Source organism: Procambarus clarkii, chromosome 30 (genome assembly GCF_040958095.1).
Source record: "Procambarus clarkii isolate CNS0578487 chromosome 30, FALCON_Pclarkii_2.0, whole genome shotgun sequence".
NCBI classification, from domain to species: domain Eukaryota; kingdom Metazoa; phylum Arthropoda; class Malacostraca; order Decapoda; family Cambaridae; genus Procambarus; species Procambarus clarkii.
This window is the reverse complement of record NC_091179.1, coordinates 35,713,885-35,731,101: the sequence shown is the minus strand read 5'-3', so window position 1 is coordinate 35,731,101 and position 17,217 is coordinate 35,713,885.

Sequence of the window (17,217 nt, the reverse complement as noted above, 5' to 3'; positions counted from 1 at the left end):
TCTAAAGTTGTATACTTCACTCTCGTGTTTAGGGGAGTTGTGCCACATATATATATATATATATATATATATATATATATATATATATATATATATATATATATATATATATATATATATATATATATATATATATATATATGTGTGTGTCGTACCTAGTAGCCAGAACGCACTTCTCAGCCTACTATGCAAGGCCCGATTTGTCTAATAAGCCAAGTTTTCATGAATTAATTGTTTTTCGACTACCTAACCTACCTAACCTAACCTAACCTAACTTTTTTGGCTACCTAACCTAACCTAACCTATAAAGATAGGTTAGGTTAGGTTAGGTAGGGTTGGTTAGGTTCGGTCATATATCTACGTTAATTTTAACTCCAATAAAAAAAAATTGACCTCATACGTAATGAAATGGGTAGCTTTATCATTTGATAAGAAAACAATTATAGAAAATATATTAATTATGGAAAACTTGGCTTATTAGGCAAATCGGGCCTTGCATAGTAGGCTGAGAAGTGCGTTCTGGCTACTAGGTACGACATATATATATATATATATATATATATATATATATATATATATATATATATATATATATATATATATATATATATATATATATATATGTCGTACCTAGTAGCCAGAACACACTTCTCAGCCTACAATGCAAGGCCCGATTTGCCTAATAAGCCAAGTTTTCATGAACTAATGTTTTTTCGACAACCTAACCTACCTAACCTAACCTAACCTAACTTTTTCTGCTACCAAACTTAACCTAATCTATAAAGATAGGTTAGGTTAGGTTAGGTAGGGTTGGTTAGGTTCGGTCATATATCTACGTTAATTTTAACTCCAATAAAAAAAAATTGACCTCATACATAATGAAATGGGTAGCTTTATCATTTCATAAGAATAAAATTAGAGAAAATATATTAATTCAGGAAAACTTGGCTTATTAGGCAAATCGGGCCTTGCATAGTACGCTGAGAAGTGCATTCTGGCTATTAGGTACGACATATATATATATATATATATATATATAATATATATATATATATATATATATATATATATATATATATATATATATATATATATATATATATATATTATATAAATATATATATATATATATATATATATATATATATATATATATATATATATATATATATATATATATATATATGTCGTACCCTGTAACCAGAACGCACTTCTCGTTCTACTATGCAGGTCCCGATTTGCCTAATAAGCCAAGTGATTTTCTTTATTTTCAATTAATTGATTCTAATTAGTTTATTTCAATCATTAATAATATATTATATTACGAACATAAGTTATTGAATTAGTTATGTTCGTTTAGGTTAGGTTTAGATAGGTTAGGTTAGGTAGGGTTGGTTAGGTTCGGTCATATATCTACGTCAGTTTTAACTCAAATTTAAACCAAATAACATATACAAAATGAAATGGGCAGATTTATCATTTCATAAGAAAAAAAATATGAAAAATATATAAATTCAGGAAAACTAGCCTTAATAGGCAAATTGGGCTTTGCATAGTAGGCCAAGTAACGGTAAAGTGTTGGAGTGTTGATGTTCGGCAGTCCTCCAATGGCAGGTGGCAATGCCTGGTCACACTTACCTAAAAAAAAAGAGACTGCTTGCCTGTTTGTCTGTGGTAAGGTAATGGAAAGACACGCAAAACACAAAATATAAACAATGAAATTTTAATTACTTTAGAAAACAAGATATGAACAAAGACAATCCCTTGGCTTACGTAAAATTCAAAACAAGTCAGCAAATAAAACAACATGAATAATTAATAAATATGAAATTTACTCTAAAACAAAATAATGTGCAAGACAATAATAATAATCAGGTGCTGAGAATATTGGCTAGAGCTGCCACCTCCCTTAGTACACGACAGCCAGGGCTTAGTCTACCAGAGAGAGATGTCAACTTCTAGGAGCACAAAGATATTCTGAGGAGGACAGGGTGAGCTGGCCCAGACGTCGACTCAGGTAGAGGGCGTGAGTGCAGGTGCAGGTGTGCTCTCGGCGATACACCAGCCAATCAGAAGCAGGCAGGCGAAGAATGGGTAGTTTGCTCGTTGACGACGGGTGGAGAGCCGGCGTGTCGGGTGGTGCAAGGTACGCTTTGCTTCCTGGGCAAAACGTTTTGTGATACTGGTGGACGTATCCTTAATGTAGCATCTTGTACTTGTAGAATGATGTAAATGATATAGGGAAGAGCAGGCTCAATCTCTCTTGAAAGAGATTATCGTCACAAAATATATATATATATATATATATATATATATATATATATATATATATATATATATATATATATATATATATATAAATATATATATATATATATATATATATATATATATATATATATATATATATATATATAAGCCTATACTTGCATAAACCACAAGTGAAGATTAACAATCTTTGGACAACACCCACCAGTGGGACTCGAACCCAGAAAGCACAACTACCTTCCAGTAGCTGGCATAACTAGTATGCTTTAACCCACTACGCCATCAGACCTTACAAAAGAAGTAGATAGTTCGAGATATATATCTCAAACATCTCCACCTCCCGAAGGCACCATATGAGTGAGGGGTCAGTCTGCATTTTTCGTCAAGCCACTGTCAATGTGAGAGAACTCGTGTCCAGCTTATAAGCCTATACTTGCATAAACCACAAGTGAAGATTAACAATCTTTGGACAACACCCACCAGTGGGACTCGAACCCAGAAAGCACAACTACCTTCCAGTAGCTGGCATAACTAGTATGCTTTAACCCACTACGCCATCAGACCTTACAAAAGAAGTAGATAGTTCGAGATATATATCTCAAACATCTCCACCTCCCGAAGGCACCAGATGAGTGAGGGGTCAGTCTGCATTTTTCGTCAAGCCACTGTCAATGTGAGAGAACTCGTGTCCAGCTTATAAGCCTATACTTGCATAAACCACAAGTGAAGATTACAATCTTTGGACAACACCCACCAGTGGGACTCGAACCCAGAAAGCACAACTACCTTCCAGTAGCTGGCATAACAAGTATGCTTTAACCCACTACGCATCAGACCTTACAAAAGAAGTAGATAGTTCGAGATATATATCTCAAACATCTCCACCTCCCGAAGGCACCAGATGAGTGAGGGGTCAGTCTGCATTTTTCGTCAAGCCACTGTCAATGTGAGAGAACTCGTGTCCAGCTTATAAGCCTATACTTGCATAAACCACAAGTGAAGATTAACAATCTTTGGACAACACCCACCAGTGGGACTCGAACCCAGAAAGCACAACTACCTTCCAGTAGCTGGCATAACAAGTATGCTTTAACCCACTACGCCATCAGACCTTACAAAAGAAGTAGATAGTTCGAGATATATATCTCAAACATCTCCACCTCCCGAAGGCACCAGATGAGTGAGGGGTCAGTCTGCATTTTTCGTCAAGCCACTGTCAATGTGAGAGAACTCGTGTCCAGCTTATAAGCCTATACTTGCATAAACCACAAGTGAAGATTAACAATCTTTGGACAACACCCACCAGTGGGACTCGAACCCAGAAAGCACAACTACCTTCCAGTAGCTGGCATAACTAGTATGCTTTAACCCACTACGCCATCAGACCTTACAAAAGAAGTAGATAGTTCGAGATATATATCTCAAACATCTCCACCTCCCGAAGGCACCAGATGAGTGAGGGGTCAGTCTGCATTTTTCGTCAAGCCACTGTCAATGTGAGAGAACTCGTGTCCAGCTTATAAGCCTATACTTGCATAAACCACAAGTGAAGATTAACAATCTTTGGACAACACCCACCAGTGGGACTCGAACCCAGAAAGCACAACTACCTTCCAGTAGCTGGCATAACTAGTATGCTTTAACCCACTACGCCATCAGACCTTATAAAAGAAGTAGATAGTTCGAGATATATATCTCAAACATCTCCACCTCCCGAAGGCACCAGATGAGTGAGGGGTCAGTCTGCATTTTTCGTCAAGCCACTGTCAATGTGAGAGAACTCGTGTCCAGCTTATAAGCCTATACTTGCATAAACCACAAGTGAAGATTAACAATCTTTGGACAACACCCACCAGTGGGACTCGAACCCAGAAAGCACAACTACCTTCCAGTAGCTGGCATAACTAGTATGCTTTAACCCACTACGCCATCAGACCTTACAAAAGAAGTAGAGAGTTTGAGATATATATCTCAAACATCTCCACCTCCCGAAGGCACCAGATGAGTGAGGGGTCAGTCTGCATTTTTCGTCAAGCCACTGTCAATGTGAGAGAACTCGTGTCCAGCTTATAAGCCTATACTTGCATAAACCACAAGTGAAGATTAACAATCTTTGGACAACACCCACCAGTGGGACTCGAACCCAGAAAGCACAACTACCTTCTAGTAGCTGGCATAACTAGTATGCTTTAACCCACTACGCCATCTGACCTTACAAAAGAAGTAGATAGTTCGAGATATATATCTCAAACATCTCCACCTCCCGAAGGCACCAGATGAGTGAGGGGTCAGTCTGCATTTTTCGTCAAGCCACTGTCAATGTGAGAGAACTCGTGTCCAGCTTATAAGCCTATACTTGCATAAACCACAAGTGAAGATTAACAATCTTTGGACAACACCCACCAGTGGGACTCGAACCCAGAAAGCACAACTACCTTCCAGTAGCTGGCATAACTAGTATGCTTTAACCCACTACGCCATCAGACCTTACAAAAGAAGTAGATAGTTCGAGATATATATCTCAAACATCTCCACCTCCCGAAGGCACCAGATGAGTGAGGGGTCAGTCTGCATTTTTCGTCAAGCCACTGTCAATGTGAGAGAACTCGTGTCCAGCTTATAAGCCTATACTTGCATAAACCACAAGTGAAGATTAACAATCTTTGGACAACACCCACCAGTGGGACTCGAACCCAGAAAGCACAACTACCTTCCAGTAGCTGGCATAACTAGTATGCTTTAACCCACTACGCCATCAGACCTTACAAAAGAAGTAGATAGTTCGAGATATATATCTCAAACATCTCCACCTCCCGAAGGCACCAGATGAGTGAGGGGTCAGTCTGCATTTTTCGTCAAGCCACTGTCAATGTGAGAGAACTCGTGTCCAGCTTATAAGCCTATACTTGCATAAACCACAAGTGAAGATTAACAATCTTTGGACAACACCCACCAGTGGGACTCGAACCCAGAAAGCACAACTACCTTCCAGTAGCTGGCATAACTAGTATGCTTTAACCCACTACGCCATCAGACCTTACAAAAGAAGTAGATAGTTCGAGATATATATCTCAAACATCTCCACCTCCCGAAGGCACCAGATGAGTGAGGGGTCAGTCTGCATTTTTCGTCAAGCCACTGTCAATGTGAGAGAACTCGTGTCCAGCTTATAAGCCTATACTTGCATAAACCACAAGTGAAGATTAACAATCTTTGGACAACACCCACCAGTGGGACTCGAACCCAGAAAGCACAACTACCTTCCAGTAGCTGGCATAACTAGTATGCTTTAACCCACTACGCCATCAGACCTTACAAAAGAAGTAGATAGTTCGAGATATATATCTCAAACATCTCCACCTCCCGAAGGCACCAGATGAGTGAGGGGTCAGTCTGCATTTTTCGTCAAGCCACTGTCAATGTGAGAGAACTCGTGTCCAGCTTATAAGCCTATACTTGCATAAACCACAAGTGAAGATTAACAATCTTTGGACAACACCCACCAGTGAGACTCGAACCCAGAAAGTACAACTACCTTCCAGTAGCTGGCATAACTAGTATGCTTTAACCCACTACGCCATCAGACCTTACAAAAGAAGTAGATAGTTCGAGATATATATCTCAAACATCTCCACCTCCCGAAGGCACCAGATGAGTGAGGGGTCAGTCTGCATTTTTCGTCAAGCCACTGTCAATGTGAGAGAACTCGTGTCCAGCTTATAAGCCTATACTTGCATAAACCACAAGTGAAGATTAACAATCTTTGGACAACACCCACCAGTGGGACTCGAACCCAGAAAGCACAACTACCTTCCAGTAACTGGCATAACTAGTATGCTTTAACCCACTACGCCATCAGACCTTACAAAAGAAGTAGATAGTTCGAGATATATATCTCAAACATCTCCACCTCCCGAAGGCACCAGATGAGTGAGGGGTCAGTCTGCATTTTTCGTCAAGCCACTGTCAATGTGAGAGAACTCGTGTCCAGCTTATAAGCCTATACTTGCATAAACCACAAGTGAAGATTAACAATCTTTGGACAACACCCACCAGTGGGACTCGAACCCAGAAAGCACAACTACCTTCCAGTAGCTGGCATAACTAGTATGCTTTAACCCACTACGCCATCAGACCTTACAAAAGAAGTAGATAGTTCGAGATATATATCTCAAACATCTCCACCTCCCGAAGGCACCAGATGAGTGAGGGGTCAGTCTGCATTTTTCGTCAAGCCACTGTCAATGTGAGAGAACTCGTGTCCAGCTTATAAGCCTATACTTGCATAAACCACAAGTGAAGATTAACAATCTTTGGACAACACCCACCAGTGGGACTCGAACCCAGAAAGCACAACTACCTTCCAGTAGCTGGCATAACTAGTATGCTTTAACCCACTACGCCATCAGACCTTACAAAAGAAGTAGATAGTTCGAGATATATATCTCAAACATCTCCACCTCCCGAAGGCACCAGATGAGTGAGGGGTCAGTCTGCATTTTTCGTCAAGCCACTGTCAATGTGAGAGAACTCGTGTCCAGCTTATAAGCCTATACTTGCATAAACCACAAGTGAAGATTAACAATCTTTGGACAACACCCACCAGTGGGACTCGAACCCAGAAAGCACAACTACCTTCCAGTAGCTGGCATAACTAGTATGCTTTAACCCACTACGCCATCAGACCTTACAAAAGAAGTAGATAGTTCGAGATATATATCTCAAACATCTCCACCTCCCGAAGGCACCAGATGAGTGAGGGGTCAGTCTGCATTTTTCGTCAAGCCACTGTCAATGTGAGAGAACTCGTGTCCAGCTTATAAGCCTATACTTGCATAAACCACAAGTGAAGATTAACAATCTTTGGACAACACCCACCAGTGGGACTCGAACCCAGAAAGCACAACTACCTTCCAGTAGCTGGCATAACTAGTATGCTTTAACCCACTACGCCATCAGACCTTACAAAAGAAGTAGATAGTTCGAGATATATATCTCAAACATCTCCACCTCCCGAAGGCACCAGATGAGTGAGGGGTCAGTCTGCATTTTTCGTCAAGCCACTGTCAATGTGAGAGAACTCGTGTCCAGCTTATAAGCCTATACTTGCATAAACCACAAGTGAAGATTAACAATCTTTGGACAACACCCACCAGTGGGACTCGAACCCAGAAAGCACAACTTCCTTCCAGTAGCTGGCATAACTAGTATGCTTTAACCCACTACGCCATCAGACCTTACAAAAGAAGTAGATAGTTCGAGATATATATCTCAAACATCTCCACCTCCCGAAGGCACCAGATGAGTGAGGGGTCAGTCTGCATTTTTCGTCAAGCCACTGTCAATGTGAGAGAACTCGTGTCCAGCTTATAAGCCTATACTTGCATAAACCACAAGTGAAGATTAACAATCTTTGGACAACACCCACCAGTGGGACTCGAACCCAGAAAGCACAACTACCTTCCAGTAGCTGGCATAACTAGTATGCTTTAACCCACTACGCCATCAGACCTTACAAAAGAAGTAGATAGTTCGAGATATATATCTCAAACATCTCCACCTCCCGAAGGCACCAGATGAGTGAGGGGTCAGTCTGCATTTTTCGTCAAGCCACTGTCAATGTGAGAGAACTCGTGTCCAGCTTATAAGCCTATACTTGCATAAACCACAAGTGAAGATTAACAATCTTTGGACAACACCCACCAGTGGGACTCGAACCCAGAAAGCACAACTACCTTCCAGTAGCTGGCATAACTAGTATGCTTTAACCCACTACGCCATCAGACCTTACAAAAGAAGTAGATAGTTCGAGATATATATCTCAAACATCTCCACCTCCCGAAGGCACCAGATGAGTGAGGGGTCAGTCTGCATTTTTCGTCAAGCCACTGTCAATGTGAGAGAACTCGTGTCCAGCTTATAAGCCTATACTTGCATAAACCACAAGTGAAGATTAACAATCTTTGGACAACACCCACCAGTGGGACTCGAACCCAGAAAGCACAACTACCTTCCAGTAGCTGGCATAACTAGTATGCTTTAACCCACTACGCCATCAGACCTTACAAAAGAAGTAGATAGTTCGAGATATATATCTCAAACATCTCCACCTCCCGAAGGCACCAGATGAGTGAGGGGTCAGTCTGCATTTTTCGTCAAGCCACTGTCAATGTGAGAGAACTCGTGTCCAGCTTATAAGCCTATACTTGCATAAACCACAAGTGAAGATTAACAATCTTTGGACAACACCCACCAGTGGGACTCGAACCCAGAAAGCACAACTACCTTCCAGTAGCTGGCATAACTAGTATGCTTTAACCCACTACGCCATCAGACCTTACAAAAGAAGTAGATAGTTCGAGATATATATCTCAAACATCTCCACCTCCCGAAGGCACCAGATGAGTGAGGGGTCAGTCTGCATTTTTCGTCAAGCCACTGTCAATGTGAGAGAACTCGTGTCCAGCTTATAAGCCTATACTTGCATAAACCACAAGTGAAGATTAACAATCTTTGGACAACACCCACCAGTGGGACTCGAACCCAGAAAGCACAACTACCTTCCAGTAGCTGGCATAACTAGTATGCTTTAACCCACTACGCCATCAGACCTTACAAAAGAAGTAGATAGTTCGAGATATATATCTCAAACATCTCCACCTCCCGAAGGCACCAGATGAGTGAGGGGTCAGTCTGCATTTTTCGTCAAGCCACTGTCAATGTGAGAGAACTCGTGTCCAGCTTATAAGCCTATACTTGCATAAACCACAAGTGAAGATTAACAATCTTTGGACAACACCCACCAGTGGGACTCGAACCCAGAAAGCACAACCACCTTCCAGTAGCTGGCATAACTAGTATGCTTTAACCCACTACGCCATCAGACCTTACAAAAGAAGTAGATAGTTCGAGATATATATCTCAAACATCTCCACCTCCCGAAGGCACCAGATGAGTGAGGGTCAGTCTGCATTTTTCGTCAAGCCACTGTCAATGTGAGAGAACTCGTGTCCAGCTTATAAGCCTATACTTGCATAAACCACAAGTGAAGATTAACAATCTTTGGACAACACCCACCAGTGGGACTCGAACCCAGAAAGCACAACTACCTTCCAGTAGCTGGCATAACTAGTATGCTTTAACCCACTACGCCATCAGACCTTACAAAAGAAGTAGATAGTTCGAGATATATATCTCAAACATCTCCACCTCCCGAAGGCACCAGATGAGTGAGGGGTCAGTCTGCATTTTTGGTCAAGCCACTGTCAATGTGAGAGAACTCGTGTCCAGCTTATAAGCCTATACTTGCATAAACCACAAGTGATGATTAACAATCTTTGGACAACACCCACCAGTGGGACTCGAACCCAGAAAGCACAACTACCTTCCAGTAGCTGGCATAACTAGTATGCTTTAACCCACTACGCCATTAGACCTTACAAAAGAAGTAGATAGTTCGAGATATATATCTCAAACATCTCCACCTCCCGAAGGCACCAGATAAGTGAGGGGTCAGTCTGCATTTTTCGTCAAGCCACTGTCAATGTGAGAGAACTCGTGTCCAGCTTATAAGCCTATACTTGCATAAACCACAAGTGAAGATTAACAATCTTTGGACAACACCCACCAGTGGGACTCGAACCCAGAAAGCACAACTACCTTCCAGTAGCTGGCATAACTAGTATGCTTTAACCCACTACGCCATCAGACCTTACAAAAGAAGTAGATAGTTCGAGATATATATCTCAAACATCTCCACCTCCCGAAGGCACCAGATGAGTGAGGGGTCAGTCTGCATTTTTCGTCAAGCCACTGTCAATGTGAGAGAACTCGTGTCCAGCTTATAAGCCTATACTTGCATAAACCACAAGTGAAGATTAACAATCTTTGGACAACACCCACCAGTGGGACTCGAACCCAGAAAGCACAACTACCTTCCAGTAGCTGGCATAACTAGTATGCTTTAACCCACTACACCATCAGACCTTACAAAAGAAGTAGATAGTTCGAGATATATATCTCAAACATCTCCACCTCCCGAAGGCACCAGATGAGTGAGGGGTCAGTCTGCATTTTTCGTCAAGCCACTGTCAATGTGAGAGAACTCGTGTCCAGCTTATAAGCCTATACTTGCATAAACCACAAGTGAAGATTAACAATCTTTGGACAACACCCACCAGTGGGACTCGAACCCAGAAAGCACAACTACCTTCCAGTAGCTGGCATAACTAGTATGCTTTAACCCACTACGCCATCAGACCTTACAAAAGAAGTAGATAGTTCGAGATATATATCTCAAACATCTCCACCTCCCGAAGGCACCAGATGAGTGAGGGGTCAGTCTGCATTTTTCGTCAAGCCACTGTCAATGTGAGAGAACTCGTGTCCAGCTTATAAGCCTATACTTGCATAAACCACAAGTGAAGATTAACAATCTTTGGACAACACCCACCAGTGGGACTCGAACCCAGAAAGCACAACTACCTTCCAGTAGCTGGCATAACTAGTATGCTTTAACCCACTACGCCATCAGACCTTACAAAAGAAGTAGATAGTTCGAGATATATATCTCAAACATCTCCACCTCCCGAAGGCACCAGATGAGTGAGGGGTCAGTCTGCATTTTTCGTCAAGCCACTGTCAATGTGAGAGAACTCGTGTCCAGCTTATAAGCCTATACTTGCATAAACCACAAGTGAAGATTAACAATCTTTGGACAACACCCACCAGTGGGACTCGAACCCAGAAAGCACAACTACCTTCCAGTAGCTGGCATAACTAGTATGCTTTAACCCACTACGCCATCAGACCTTACAAAAGAAGTAGATAGTTCGAGATATATATCTCAAACATCTCCACCTCCCGAAGGCACCAGATGAGTGAGGGGTCAGTCTGCATTTTTCGTCAAGCCACTGTCAATGTGAGAGAACTCGTGTCCAGCTTATAAGCCTATACTTGCATAAACCACAAGTGAAGATTAACAATCTTTGGACAACACCCACCAGTGGGACTCGAACCCAGAAAGCACAACTACCTTCCAGTAGCTGGCATAACTAGTATGCTTTAACCCACTACGCCATCAGACCTTACAAAAGAAGTAGATAGTTCGAGATATATATCTCAAACATCTCCACCTCCCGAAGGCACCAGATGAGTGAGGGGTCAGTCTGCATTTTTCGTCAAGCCACTGTCAATGTGAGAGAACTCGTGTCCAGCTTATAAGCCTATACTTGCATAAACCACAAGTGAAGATTAACAATCTTTGGACAACACCCACCAGTGGGACTCGAACCCAGAAAGCACAACTACCTTCCAGTAGCTGGCATAACTAGTATGCTTTAACCCACTACGCCATCAGACCTTACAAAAGAAGTAGATAGTTCGAGATATATATCTCAAACATCTCCACCTCCCGAAGGCACCAGATGAGTGAGGGGTCAGTCTGCATTTTTCGTCAAGCCACTGTCAATGTGAGAGAACTCGTGTCCAGCTTATAAGCCTATACTTGCATAAACCACAAGTGAAGATTAACAATCTTTGGACAACACCCACCAGTGGGACTCGAACCCAGAAAGCACAACCACCTTCCAGTAGCTGGCATAACTAGTATGCTTTAACCCACTACGCCATCAGACCTTACAAAAGAAGTAGATAGTTCGAGATATATATCTCAAACATCTCCACCTCCCGAAGGCACCAGATGAGTGAGGGTCAGTCTGCATTTTTCGTCAAGCCACTGTCAATGTGAGAGAACTCGTGTCCAGCTTATAAGCCTATACTTGCATAAACCACAAGTGAAGATTAACAATCTTTGGACAACACCCACCAGTGGGACTCGAACCCAGAAAGCACAACTACCTTCCAGTAGCTGGCATAACTAGTATGCTTTAACCCACTACGCCATCAGACCTTACAAAAGAAGTAGATAGTTCGAGATATATATCTCAAACATCTCCACCTCCCGAAGGCACCAGATGAGTGAGGGGTCAGTCTGCATTTTTGGTCAAGCCACTGTCAATGTGAGAGAACTCGTGTCCAGCTTATAAGCCTATACTTGCATAAACCACAAGTGATGATTAACAATCTTTGGACAACACCCACCAGTGGGACTCGAACCCAGAAAGCACAACTACCTTCCAGTAGCTGGCATAACTAGTATGCTTTAACCCACTACGCCATTAGACCTTACAAAAGAAGTAGATAGTTCGAGATATATATCTCAAACATCTCCACCTCCCGAAGGCACCAGATAAGTGAGGGGTCAGTCTGCATTTTTCGTCAAGCCACTGTCAATGTGAGAGAACTCGTGTCCAGCTTATAAGCCTATACTTGCATAAACCACAAGTGAAGATTAACAATCTTTGGACAACACCCACCAGTGGGACTCGAACCCAGAAAGCACAACTACCTTCCAGTAGCTGGCATAACTAGTATGCTTTAACCCACTACGCCATCAGACCTTACAAAAGAAGTAGATAGTTCGAGATATATATCTCAAACATCTCCACCTCCCGAAGGCACCAGATGAGTGAGGGGTCAGTCTGCATTTTTCGTCAAGCCACTGTCAATGTGAGAGAACTCGTGTCCAGCTTATAAGCCTATACTTGCATAAACCACAAGTGAAGATTAACAATCTTTGGACAACACCCACCAGTGGGACTCGAACCCAGAAAGCACAACTACCTTCCAGTAGCTGGCATAACTAGTATGCTTTAACCCACTACACCATCAGACCTTACAAAAGAAGTAGATAGTTCGAGATATATATCTCAAACATCTCCACCTCCCGAAGGCACCAGATGAGTGAGGGGTCAGTCTGCATTTTTCGTCAAGCCACTGTCAATGTGAGAGAACTCGTGTCCAGCTTATAAGCCTATACTTGCATAAACCACAAGTGAAGATTAACAATCTTTGGACAACACCCACCAGTGGGACTCGAACCCAGAAAGCACAACTACCTTCCAGTAGCTGGCATAACTAGTATGCTTTAACCCACTACGCCATCAGACCTTACAAAAGAAGTAGATAGTTCGAGATATATATCTCAAACATCTCCACCTCCCGAAGGCACCAGATGAGTGAGGGGTCAGTCTGCATTTTTCGTCAAGCCACTGTCAATGTGAGAGAACTCGTGTCCAGCTTATAAGCCTATACTTGCATAAACCACAAGTGAAGATTAACAATCTTTGGACAACACCCACCAGTGGGACTCGAACCCAGAAAGCACAACTACCTTCCAGTAGCTGGCATAACTAGTATGCTTTAACCCACTACGCCATCAGACCTTACAAAAGAAGTAGATAGTTCGAGATATATATCTCAAACATCTCCACCTCCCGAAGGCACCAGATGAGTGAGGGGTCAGTCTGCATTTTTCGTCAAGCCACTGTCAATGTGAGAGAACTCGTGTCCAGCTTATAAGCCTATACTTGCATAAACCACAAGTGAAGATTAACAATCTTTGGACAACACCCACCAGTGGGACTCGAACCCAGAAAGCACAACTACCTTCCAGTAGCTGGCATAACTAGTATGCTTTAACCCACTACGCCATCAGACCTTACAAAAGAAGTAGATAGTTCGAGATATATATCTCAAACATCTCCACCTCCCGAAGGCACCAGATGAGTGAGGGGTCAGTCTGCATTTTTCGTCAAGCCACTGTCAATGTGAGAGAACTCGTGTCCAGCTTATAAGCCTATACTTGCATAAACCACAAGTGAAGATTAACAATCTTTGGACAACACCCACCAGTGGGACTCGAACCCAGAAAGCACAACTACCTTCCAGTAGCTGGCATAACTAGTATGCTTTAACCCACTACGCCATCAGACCTTACAAAAGAAGTAGATAGTTCGAGATATATATCTCAAACATCTCCACCTCCCGAAGGCACCAGATGAGTGAGGGGTCAGTCTGCATTTTTCGTCAAGCCACTGTCAATGTGAGAGAACTCGTGTCCAGCTTATAAGCCTATACTTGCATAAACCACAAGTGAAGATTAACAATCTTTGGACAACACCCACCAGTGGGACTCGAACCCAGAAAGCACAACTACCTTCCAGTAGCTGGCATAACTAGTATGCTTTAACCCACTACGCCATCAGACCTTACAAAAGAAGTAGATAGTTCGAGATATATATCTCAAACATCTCCACCTCCCGAAGGCACCAGATGAGTGAGGGGTCAGTCTGCATTTTTCGTCAAGCCACTGTCAATGTGAGAGAACTCGTGTCCAGCTTATAAGCCTATACTTGCATAAACCACAAGTGAAGATTAACAATCTTTGGACAACACCCACCAGTGGGACTCGAACCCAGAAAGCACAACTACCTTCCAGTAGCTGGCATAACTAGTATGCTTTAACCCACTACGCCATCAGACCTTACAAAAGAAGTAGATAGTTCGAGATATATATCTCAAACATCTCCACCTCCCGAAGGCACCAGATGAGTGAGGGGTCAGTCTGCATTTTTCGTCAAGCCACTGTCAATGTGAGAGAACTCGTGTCCAGCTTATAAGCCTATACTTGCATAAACCACAAGTGAAGATTAACAATCTTTGGACAACACCCACCAGTGGGACTCGAACCCAGAAAGCACAACTACCTTCCAGTAGCTGGCATAACTAGTATGCTTTAACCCACTACGCCATCAGACCTTACAAAAGAAGTAGATAGTTCGAGATATATATCTCAAACATCTCCACCTCCCGAAGGCACAAGATGAGTGAGGGGTCAGTCTGCATTTTTCGTCAAGCCACTGTCAATGTGAGAGAACTCATATTGTATGCTGATGTTTGAGATATATATCTCGAACTATCTACTTCTTTTGTAAGGTCTGATGGCGTAGTGGGTTAAAGCATACTAGTTATGCCAGCTACTGGAAGGTAGTTGTGCTTTCTGGGTTCGAGTCCCACTGGTGGGTGTTGTCCAAAGATTGTTAATCTTCACTTGTGGTTTATGCAAGTATAGGCTTATAAGCTGGACACGAGTTCTCTCACATTGACAGTGGCTTGACGAAAAATGCAGACTGACCCCTCACTCATCTGGTGCCTTCGGGAGGTGGAGATGTTTGAGATATATATCTCGAACTATCTACTTCTTTTGTAAGGTCTGATGGCGTAGTGGGTTAAAGCATACTAGTTATGCCAGCTACTGGAAGGTAGTTGTGCTTTCTGGGTTCGAGTCCCACTGGTGGGTGTTGTCCAAAGATTGTTAATCTTCACTTGTGGTTTATGCAAGTATAGGCTTATAAGCTGGACACGAGTTCTCTCACATTGACAGTGGCTTGACGAAAAATGCAGACTGACCCCTCACTCATCTGGTGCCTTCGGGAGGTGGAGATGTTTGAGATATATATCTCGAACTATCTACTTCTTTTGTAAGGTCTGATGGCGTAGTGGGTTAAAGCATACTAGTTATGCCAGCTACTGGAAGGTAGTTGTGCTTTCTGGGTTCGAGTCCCACTGGTGGGTGTTGTCCAAAGATTGTTAATCTTCACTTGTGGTTTATGCAAGTATAGGCTTATAAGCTGGACACGAGTTCTCTCACATTGACAGTGGCTTGACGAAAAATGCAGACTGACCCCTCACTCATCTGGTGCCTTCGGGAGGTGGAGATGTTTGAGATATATATCTCGAACTATCTACTTCTTTTGTAAGGTCTGATGGCGTAGTGGGTTAAAGCATACTAGTTATGCCAGCTACTGGAAGGTAGTTGTGCTTTCTGGGTTCGAGTCCCACTGGTGGGTGTTGTCCAAAGATTGTTAATCTTCACTTGTGGTTTATGCAAGTATAGGCTTATAAGCTGGACACGAGTTCTCTCACATTGACAGTGGCTTGACGAAAAATGCAGACTGACCCCTCACTCATCTGGTGCCTTCGGGAGGTGGAGATGTTTGAGATATATATCTCGAACTATCTACTTCTTTTGTAAGGTCTGATGGCGTAGTGGGTTAAAGCATACTAGTTATGCCAGCTACTGGAAGGTAGTTGTGCTTTCTGGGTTCGAGTCCCACTGGTGGGTGTTGTCCAAAGATTGTTAATCTTCACTTGTGGTTTATGCAAGTATAGGCTTATAAGCTGGACACGAGTTCTCTCACATTGACAGTGGCTTGACGAAAAATGCAGACTGACCCCTCACTCATCTGGTGCCTTCGGGAGGTGGAGATGTTTGAGATATATATCTCGAACTATCTACTTCTTTTGTAAGGTCTGATGGCGTAGTGGGTTAAAGCATACTAGTTATGCCAGCTACTGGAAGGTAGTTGTGCTTTCTGGGTTCGAGTCCCACTGGTGGGTGTTGTCCAAAGATTGTTAATCTTCACTTGTGGTTTATGCAAGTATAGGCTTATAAGCTGGACACGAGTTCTCTCACATTGACAGTGGCTTGACGAAAAATGCAGACTGACCCCTCACTCATCTGGTGCCTTCGGGAGGTGGAGATGTTTGAGATATATATCTCGAACTATCTACTTCTTTTGTAAGGTCTGATGGCGTAGTGGGTTAAAGCATACTAGTTATGCCAGCTACTGGAAGGTAGTTGTGCTTTCTGGGTTCGAGTCCCGCTGGTGGGTGTTGTCCAAAGATTGTTAATCTTCACTTGTGGTTTATGCAAGTATAGGCTTATAAGCTGGACACGAGTTCTCTCACATTGACAGTGGCTTGACGAAAAATGCAGACTGACCCCTCACTCATCTGGTGCCTTCGGGAGGTGGAGATGTTTGAGATATATATCTCGAACTATCTACTTCTTTTGTAAGGTCTGATGGCGTAGTGGGTTAAAGCATACTAGTTATGCCAGCTACTGGAAGGTAGTTGTGCTTTCTGGGTTCGAGTCCCACTGGTGGGTGTTGTCCAAAGATTGTTAATCTTCACTTGTGGTTTATGCAAGTATAGGCTTATAAGCTGGACACGAGTTCTCTCACATTGACAGTGGCTTGACGAAAA